The sequence below is a fragment of the Oncorhynchus clarkii genome, unplaced genomic scaffold (assembly GCF_045791955.1).
Source record: "Oncorhynchus clarkii lewisi isolate Uvic-CL-2024 unplaced genomic scaffold, UVic_Ocla_1.0 unplaced_contig_7501_pilon_pilon, whole genome shotgun sequence".
Classification (NCBI taxonomy): domain Eukaryota; kingdom Metazoa; phylum Chordata; class Actinopteri; order Salmoniformes; family Salmonidae; genus Oncorhynchus; species Oncorhynchus clarkii.
In genome coordinates, this window is record NW_027259421.1 from 1 (window position 1) to 10958 (window position 10958).

Consider the following 10958-nt stretch of genomic DNA (forward strand, 5'->3'; position numbering starts at 1 on the left):
TAACCAGGAGCCACAAAGAAAACCAGGAGCCACAAAGCTAACCAGGAGCCACAAAGAAAACCAGGAGCCACAAAGCTAACCAGGAGCCACAAAGAAAACCAGGAGCCACAAAGCTAACCAGGAGCCACAAAGCTAACCAGGAGCCACAAAGCTAACCAGGAGCCACAAAGCTAACCAGGAGCCACAAAGCTAACCAGGAGCCACAAAGCTAACCAGGAGCCACAAAGAAAACCAGGAGCCACAAAGAAAACCAGGAGCCACAAAGAAAACCAGGAGCCACAAAGAAAACCAGGAGCCACAAAGAAAACCAGGAGCCACAAAGAAAACCAGGAGCCACAAAGAAAACCAGGAGCCACAAAGAAAACCAGGAGCCACAAAGAAAACCAGGAGCCACAAAGCTAACCAGGAGCCACAAAGCTAATCAGTAGCCACAAAGCTAATCAGTAACCACAAAGCTAACCAGCAACCACAAACATACATCTGTGATCTTTAAAACAGTTTCCCAAGGAGACGAGGAGGACATGGAGGGAGGGAGGATTCGTCTCAGTTAACATTGAAATGAATACAGTAACTAAAATGGTCATCTCCACATCTTGCCCGAAGCAGAAATACTGTCAATAGCACAAGTCTTAGGCCAACACACAATGCACTTGTTGACACTATAGCTGGGTCTTGTTGCTACCTCAAATAAAAAAAAAGGTTGGCCATATTTGCATCCGGGCTGTGACCTGCCTAATAACAAAGCAGACATCTGATTTATGACATCCTCTATAGTCACAAGCCTGTCTTCAATGGTGACAGAATGGAGAAACTCCCTTGAGGCTGTGCAAGTCATTTATTTGACCTTTTTTGTTTAATAAAAGGAAAGTCAGTTTAAGAACAAATTCTTATTTTCAATGACAGCCAAGGAACAGCGGGTTAACTGCCTTGTTAGGGGAAGAACGACAGATTTTCACCTTGTCGGCTCGGGGATTCGGTCTTGCAACCTTTCGGTTACTAGTCCAACGCTCTAACCACTAGGCTACCCTGCCTCTAACCACTAGGCTACCCTGCCGCCCCAGATGGTCAGAATGTTTTTGCGTTCTAGAAATCGTGGGAGAAGGCGGCAAATCCAAATCCAGACACATGAGGCTACACGTGACGCAAAAATTGAGAGAGGTAGCTTATTTCTATTATATAAGTGGATTGATGAGATACATTGTTGTACCCATGTGGTGGAATCAGAGCTGATGTTCACCTGCCTGTCTAGTGGCTAACTATCCACATCGCTTTGGCCAACTGGCGTTTCTTTCCCACCACAAGTCTGGATTTAACTCTACCCACGATTCCTAGAACGCAAAACACATTGACCATTCTGATTGGTCCTAGAAACAGATCGGTCGGGTCAGAGCCCCGGGCCTACACAATGAAATAATCAACTTTGATTGGTTAGGAGGTCGATCCAAATCGCTGAGGAATTAGTTTTGTACAACACCTCTAATTTTGAAGTCACACAAACGAATTCTAAGGATGGCAGTTTGAAAACCGAATGTATGTCGAGATCTCGATAAGAGTCATCGGGAAAGATGCCTGAGCCATAACGAAGGTCGGAAACAACTGGATTAATTCGTTTTCAGGGGGAAATGGAAACAGAGTTGTGTGACACGACTTTCTACTTTTGGATGTTAACAAACTCGACACGCCATCTTAACTCCACCTCGACAATTACTGAATTGGTGGAACCTCCCGACTGTTTGTCCCCGCCCCCCCTCTTTGCATTTATACTAGGAAGTGGCATCCCGCAGGGAAACATTGGAAGCCATTCACTTTGAATAGAAGGAAAATGAGAGAATGAGTGAGCGGGGGGGCGGGGGGGGGGGGACAGTTGAGCGATGCGAGCACGGGGCGAGGGAACTGAACAGGGAGGGACTAAAGTTGGGGAATGCTGTACTTTATAAAACGGGTTGGTAGTTCAGCAACAAAAGTGATAAGTACACAACTATGGGGCAAAACAGACGGGGTTGGCTTAGACTGTTGACAACATGTCAACTATATTTAGTCTCCAACGTTTATTGAAAACAAAAATACATTTGCACAATGAGCACTTTAGGTAAAGCCCCGCCTTATCTCAGCTCACTGGTCACCATAGCAGCACCCACCCGTAGCACGCGCTCCATCAGGTATATCTCACTGGTCAACCCCAAAGCCAATTACTCCTTTGGTCGCCTTTCCTTCCAGTTCTCTGCTGCCTATGACTGGGACGAACTGCAAAAATCACTGAAGCAGGAGACCCATATCTCCCTCACTAACTTTAAGCACCAGCTGTCAGAGCAGCTCACAGATCACTGCCCATCTGTAAATAGCCCATCTGTAAACAGCCCATCCAACTACCTCATCCCCATACTGTATTTATTTTTTTATCTTGCTCCTTTGCACCCCAGTATCTCTACTTGTACATTCATCTTCTGCACATCTACCATTCCAGTGTTTAATTGCTATATTGTAATTACTTGGCCACCATGGCCTATTTATTGCCTTACCTCCCTTAACCCCCCCCTTTGTTCACAGACACATTATTACTGTTAGTCACGTCTGTGGATGTCTCAGTTTATGTCTCAGTTGTTGAATCTTGTTATGTTCATACAAATATTTACAGATTGTTAGGTTTGCTGAAAATAAACACAGTTGACAGTGAGAGGATTTTATTTTTTTTGCTGAGTTTATGACCATAACCCTTGATCATGATCATGACTCTTGTGTTGTTAAGAGCCCTGTCACTCAATCTGTACATTAACACACGTCGCTTGCGGTATGGTTTTGGACGCATATGGACCTTATCGTTTATATCAACCAGACAGCATTTCCCCCCCCAAAAAACACAAAACAAAGGTTAAATTGATACACACCTTTGATAGGGTTAGTGTTCCCATACGGACATATCTCCATGTCACTGTGCTTGTTTATGGAAGACAAGAGGCAACAACCTGTGCTAATTAGCTATCTAGCGTGCTTCAAATACCTGTGTGTAAACTAAACCAGGAAGGGTAGCGTAAGTGTAGTTTTGTCAGATGGAGTCACTGATAGCTGTATGGATCTGTGCAAAAACTGCTACAGTATCTTGAAATTTGAAGGATTCTTTCTTGCCGATGAAAGAGCCATACGTTTCGAAAAGCTGTATTGAAAGCGATGGATTATTGACGTTTCTGAAACGTTAAAACACAGCGTCCGGATTGAAGTTGACTTGGTAATCGTGGGCGCAGCTAATAGCTGAAAACTGCATGGAGAAGGCAGAATGGCGTCTAGAGTTTGAGAGCGAACATGACCCAAGCATGGCAGGCTAACATGGCTAACTAACAAGCACCAGCTGATTCAGTTAGTTAGCCTTCCAGATTCATTTTACAGCGGCCGAGCAGGGCTAGCTAATTTGAACCCAGATCTGATTTGCTTAGTCAGTTATGGCTCCCTGCAGCTAGTTGGGGCTAAAGCACATACCTAAGGAACCTTTGACAACATTCTCAGTCTTTTTTAATAAGGTCTGACTTCGGCCCATGTCCAGCCAGGGAATCTCCAGGGAAGAAGCGCCCAGGGAAACCACGCCCCCCTCAGATGGTTTGCTTACGTAGCAGGTTATGGGGAACTGACGTAGCAGGTTATGGGGAACTGACGTAGCAGGTTATGGGGAACTGACGTAGCAGGTTATGGGGAATTGACGTAGCAGGTTATGGGGAATTGACGTAGCAGGTTATGGGGAATCGACGTAACAGTTTATGGGGAATCGACGTAGCAGGTTATGGGGAATCGACGTAGCAGGTTATGGGGAATCGACGTAGCAGGTTATGGGGAATCGACGTAGCAGGTTATGGGGAATCGACGTAGCAGGTTATGGGGAATCGACGTAGCAGGTTATGGGGAATCGACGTAGCAGGTTATGGGGAATCGACGTAGCAGGTTATGGGGAATCGACGTAGCAGGTTATGGGGAATCGACGTAGCAGGTTATGGGGAATCGACGTAGCAGGTTATGGGGAACAAATTATTATTTTACAATGGACGACGCTGGGCCACACATTGCTTGTGGTTTCCTTGGAACCAATGAATGTCACATGGTTCTAGCTATAAAATACGTAAAATAATACATTTGACATGTGACAAACATCGACGACAACCAGCTAGTTTACGATGTCACCGGTCAGATTTAATTTAAAAATACAGATTTGTTCAACTCTCCGGGGTCCTTGGTTAGGTGGCTATCCTCAAATAGAATAATGTTTAGTTCTCTAGCTAACGTCATCTGTAAAAAATAAAAAATAAATATAATAGGTGGTTTGCTAATGCATCGTGGCCTGGTTTTTAAATCCAACTAAATTACCAGCAACCTTCCAGAAAATAAAGATCGGAGGACTGAAACGGTAAAGCGGATAATCTCTTGCTACCGCATCAAAAGAACACAGCATCTATATAGATTTAGCAGCTTCTAGTTAGCATGCTAGCTATCTTCAGACACTATTCATAGCTAACTGTTAACTAGCATGGCCACGGGATACGAAATGTGCTATCAAATGCAGTTCTTACCGTATATTTGTGCACCGCTGATGTCCGATTTGTGGTATTGAAAAGGTTGCTAACTATAATACTTGTATCCCAAAGCAGCAGTTCATGCTAGTTTGTTTGGCTTTGACAATCATTCAAAAAAAACATGTCGTCAAACTAGCAAGCTAAACTAGAAACACCACTGTCTGTCTGTATGTCTATCTCATAGAGATCTATAAAATAACTAGAAGGAAAACTTGTCATAAACTCTCTACGTTCCAGAATGGGTTGGGATGAAAATGGCAGCCATCTTGGTCAGGGAGAAATCCAAACCAGCCTAATTAGAATGAATGGCATGTAAAAGTAGAGGCATAATCCAGATTTTTACTTATGCAGGAAAGTAAAAGTAAAGGATGTGATGTATTGCGTAATAGAATTGTCAACCTAAAATATTGTCATATATATTGTAATAAATATAGTTTATACAGGGTTTTATACCAACTTTCAGAATAAATATACTAAAGTATATATAAACAGACCATACATTTTCATGGAAAGCTGTGAGTGATATTATTATGATACAATATATATTAACAACTTGTAGAAGTCCTGTCATCAAATGATTTCAGCCGGTGTATGGCTGTGGACTGAATGCATTGTTTGAATGGAGTATTGGCAGTTAATTTGAAACATGTATGGAATCATTCCTCTAAAGCTGTCTGGCTAGCTAACAAACATACAGTGCAGGTACCTTCTTCAAATTCATTATTTTACAAAATATCTTATCACAGGACTGTCATGGTTGACCAACTCCCTGACCAAAATGGCTGACAATAATATCTTTAAAGAAGGTTCCAGGCCATTCTAGTAGTATAAAGCTATAGCCAATCCCTCCGACGTCTTGCTCTCGATGGTTTGTCGCAAACTGACGTGCGCGCACCCTGGTGTTAAAAAGTAGGCGGTACGAGGGAATCCGTTCCGAGTGACGTAATCACGAAAACATTAAAAGGTTTCTTCCAAAACCTTTCTAGAACATACCTGGCCTACCCTTCTACATTTCTACTTACTAGAAGTCAATTATTACAAGTCTTGGACATGTCTTCGGATTAGATTTAGGAACAATGTATCAATGGGTCTAACCTCCTGACATTGTTTGAGAAGTTATCTTATTTACCAAATCCTTCATGTTTAAACGTGATTTTAAGATATTTTTTAAAATTACACTCATATAACAATACAAACTGAAATCCACGAGCATACAACATATGAATGTATAAGAGCAACAGCATTTAAAAAATACTAATGTCCTGCGGTCTTAAAGTGACTCATTAATCAAATTTTAATCAAAATATGAGATTGGTGACCTCGTGTATGGATATATAGACTTTTCTCTTCTGTCAAACAGGTAGGACTACCTAATTTCTAAAACAGGAAGAAATAGGCTCCAACACAAAGCCCTCTTGTTAGTAAAGTCTAATTCAAATGAATACGGTTCAAATGAATTAGGCTATGCCTACTCGAATTTGCCTACTTTCAGCACCACGAGCTGTCCATTTCCGACTGATTGTGCCGCAGCTGCTGCTTCACGTTTCAGCACTCTGTAAGGTACTCGTATCACGGTTATTGCGAGGTCAATAACTCTGATAAATATATAATGGGCAAGAAACAAATTGTTTTAGAAAATAATATTATAGTAGTAGCAAGCTATTAAAGTTGACCTCCGTTCCTCCTCATCTTCTGAAAAAAGAAAAGGAGAACCGTACACGCTGGGAGCTCAGATGCAGACATTTACGAGTAACAAAAATCACAATAATCACAAGAATGGCTTCAGATCCAAGTCTAGGTTAAGACCGACGGGAGAAATGGTCTTTAAATTAAAGATCCAGGGATGCTCTCGTTTTAACAGTACATTTTCGGTCACCACCTCTCCTACGGAGGGTGACACGTTCGATTCCGACATAACGTAGGGACGAAATCAAGTGGTTCGCTTCCAAAAAAGTGATCCGCAGCTGGGTATTTCGGGTTTTTGCACATAATGGTGATAAGATGCTCGCGCTTTGTTTTACCCACATTTTTACCACAAGCTATAAGATAAATAACTGCCTTAGTGGAGCACGTGATAACACCTTGGATTGGGATCTGTTTCCCTGTTTGAACGATCTACATTTATAGGCGCCATTGTATTGAGCACAGCCGTTACACTTGTCGTTTCCATCCAGTAGAGGTAGACGTTGTACGGGGATATTTTGGGGTGGTAAATCAGAGTTTACCAATTGATCTCTTAGATTTCTGCCCCGCCAGAATACAACCAAGGGAGGGTCAGAAAACACATTACCGAACGTGCGAATGTTTGTGAACGATTCCCTTAATTTGTTCAGAACACTTTGAATAGCGAGTAGTTTGAACGCAAGAATGCTTATTTTTGCGAGACTGCCCCTGAAAGAGATGTCTCGATTTGTTTTGAATTTTGTCAATGTCAGTATTGATCTGACCATATTTTGTACCTCCTTTGATTTTCTTTGCGTCTCAGACATATTTCTGACAAAATCGGATTGATTTTTTTGCAAAGATCTGGGGAAGGGTACCAAAAAACGTCTGTAGCAATGAAGGTCCCCAAGAACACAGTAGCCTCCATCATTCTTAAATGGTAGAAGTTTGGAACCACCAAGACACTTCATAAAGCTGGCTGTCCGGCCAAACTGACCAATCCGGGTGAAGGGCCTTGGTCAGGGAGGTGACCAATAACGCGATGGTAACTCCCCAGATCTGTGCCTCGACACAACCCTGTCTCGGAGCTCTACGGACAATTCCTTCAACCGCATGGCTTGGTTTTTGACATGCACTGTGAACTGTTGGACCTTATATATGGACAGGTGTGTGCCTCTCCAAATCATGTCCAGTCAATTTAATTTACCACAGGTGGACTCCAATTAAATTGTAGAAATATTTAAAGGATGATCAATGGAAACAGGATGCACCTGAGCTCCGTTTCTGTTTGGGTACAGCCCAGTGTTTTTGTATACGTGTTTGTTTTTGGTGTATTAAAAAAAAAAAAAAAAACAATTGTGTATTCCTGTGCCTGTCTCCAAAATCCTTTATACCAGCGTGACACTGGATTAGAAGATCTCATGTGTCTGACACGTCCTCCTTTCTCTTTGTTACTGCAGTACAGCACCACACAACCGCTAGTCTGCAGGGAGCGGGAACTGAACAAAATGTTCTGCATTTCTCTAATGCATCTTATTAATAATTTTTAAAAAAGCAGCCAATGAATCAATCACTTTGAATAGCATCTGTATTCAATGCATTGACTTCTAGATAAAGATGTAAAAGAATGAAAATAACAAATGCCTTTTACTTATTGAAAAGCAATACACAATTGATGGCAAAAAAAAAAAGTGACCCCTTGTCCATTTTGTATTGAAAAAAGCTTTATTTAAAAAGAATACATTTACAACAGCTATACTGATTAGGCTTGTTCAGCTTGTTATCTGAGTGAGATAATATACACAAACAGTAATTGCTTGACGTTTTAAACTCCTCTCTCTTTTGATATAATCCATACATTTCCCATTATACCAAATGTGTAATTCATCTATAGAAGACAGTACACAATGGTGTGGATCGTTGTGATGTGCCAAATGCTAATAGCTGTGAGATATGATTTATTTAAGGGATGATTCATAGTATTACAGAGAGCCGGTTTCACAGACAGACATCCGTTTTTAATCTGTGACAGGTTATGGAGGGAGGGAGGGAGAGAGAGAGAGAGGGAGGGAGGGAGGGAGAGAGAGAGAGAGAGGGAGGGAGAGAGAGAGGGAGGGAGGGAGGGAGGGAGAGAAGGAGAGAGAGAGGGAGGGAGGGAGAGAGGGAGAGAGAGAGAGGGAGAGAGGGAGGGAGGGAGGGAGGGAGGGAGAGAGAGAGAGGGAGGGAGAGAGAGAGAGGGAGGGAGGGAGGGAGAGAAGGAGAGAGAGAGGGAGGGAGAGAGGGAGGGAGAGAGAGGGAGAGGGAGAGAGGGAGAGAAGGAGAGAGAGAGGGAGGGAGAGAGAGGGAGAGGGAGAGAGAGAGAGAAGGAGAGAGAGAGGGAGGGAGAGAGGGAGAGGGAGAGAGAGGGAGAGGGAGAGGGAGAGAGAGAGGGAGAGAGGGGGAGGGAGAGAAGGAGAGAGAGAGGGAGGGAGAGAGGGAGAGAGAGAGGGGGAGAGAGGGAGAGAGGGAGAGAGGGAGCTAGGGTCAAAGGTGAATGTATCTAAAACAGAAACACAATGATTAAACACATTTTTTTTTCTTCTAAAAGTAGTTGAACTGTCTTCCTTGAAAGAGACATACAGTGTATTCAGACAGTATTCAGACAGTATTCAGACAGTATACAGACAGTATACAGACAGTATACAGACAGTATACAGTGTATACAGACAGTATACAGACAGTATTCAGACAGTATTCAGACAGTATTCAGACAGTATTCAGACAGTATACAGTGTATACAGACAGTATACAGACAGTATTCAGACAGTATTCAGACAGTATTCAGACAGTATACAGACAGTATTCAGACAGTATTCAGACAGTATTCAGACAGTATACAGACAGTATTCAGACAGTATTCAGACAGTATACAGACAGTATTCAGACAGTATTCAGACAGTATACAGACAGTATACAGACAGTATACAGACAGTATACAGTGTATACAGACAGTATACAGACAGTATTCAGACAGTATTCAGACAGTATTCAGACAGTATTCAGACAGTATTCAGACAGTATTCAGACAGTATACAGACAGTATTCAGACAGTATTCAGACAGTATACAGACAGTATTCAGACAGTATTCAGACAGTATTCAGACAGTATTCAGTGTATACAGACAGTATTCAGACAGTATTCAGACAGTATTCAGACAGTATTCAGACAGTATTCAGACAGTATACAGACAGTATTCAGACAGTATTCAGACAGTATTCAGACAGTATTCAGACAGTATTCAGACAGTATTCAGTGTATACAGACAGACCCCTTCCCTTTTTTCTTTTTTAACACACATTTTGTTTAACGTTCCACATGTTATTTTTATGTTATTCTAAAATTGATTAAATTAAATGTTTTCATACAGTACCCCGTAACAAAACATCGAAAACAAGTTTTTATTTTTTATAATACATTTTTGTAAGATCAAAAATAAATATATTTAAATTAACTACTGTATATAACCCACCTCCAGTGATCGGACATCGTGTGTGTTTATATTGATCCTTTAAAACAGTTGGAAACAATGCTGTGGAACGTTCAGGTAAAAATACACACTACATCGCCAAAAGTATGTGGACACCTGCTCGTCGAACTTCTCATTCCAAAATCATGGACATTAATATGGAGTGTTGGTTCCCCTTTTCCTGCTATAACAGCCTCCTCTCTTCTGGGAAGGTTTTCCACTTGATGTTGGAACATTGCTGCGGGGATTTGCTTCCATTCAGCCACAAGAGCATTAGTGAGGTTGGCCACTGATGTTGGGTGATTAGGCCTGGCTCCCAAAGGTGTTCGATTTGGGTTGAGGTCAGGGCTCTGTGCAGGCCAGTCAAGTTCTTCAATACCGATCTCAACAAACCATTTCTATGTGGACCTCATGGGGGAATTGTCACGCTGAAACAGGAAAGGGCCTTCACCAAACTGTTGCCACAAAGTGGGAAGCACAGAATCGTCTAGAATTTAATTGTATACTATAGAGTTAAGATTTCCCTTCACTGGAACTAAGGGGCCCAAACCATGAAAAACAGCCCCAGACCATTATACCTCCTCCAAACATTACAGTTGGCACTATACATTTTTGGCAGGTAACGTTCTCTTGGCATCCTTATAACTCAGATTCATCAGTCGGACTGCCAGATGGTTAAGCGGGGATTTATCACTATTTCACTATCACAGAGAAGGCGTTTCCACTGTTCCAGAGACAATGGTGTTGAGTTTTACACCACTCCAGTCAACGCTTGGCATTGCACACGGTGATCTTAGTCTTGTGTACGGCTGCTTGGTCATGGAAACCCATTTCATAAAGTTCCCGACGAACAGTTATTGTGCTGACGTTGCTTCCAGAGGCAGTTTGAAACTCAACACTGAGTGTTGCAACCGAGGACAGACGATTTTTTACGCCCTACGCGCTTCAGCACTCTGCTGTCCCGTTCTGTGAGCTTGTGTGGCCTTCCACTTTGCGGCCGAGACATTGTTGCTCCTAGACGTTTCCCCTTCACAATAACAGCACTTACAGCTGACCGGGGCAGCTCTAGCAGGGCCAAAAAGTTATTCCCCTTGTCAGCAACGGGTGTGTGCTGAAATAGCTGAATCCACTAAATTAAATGGGTGTCCACATACTTTTGGCTAGGTAGTGTATATGACATAGAACACACATACCTCTGACATGTACAATACAGAATCACATCATCAGCTCTATTCAT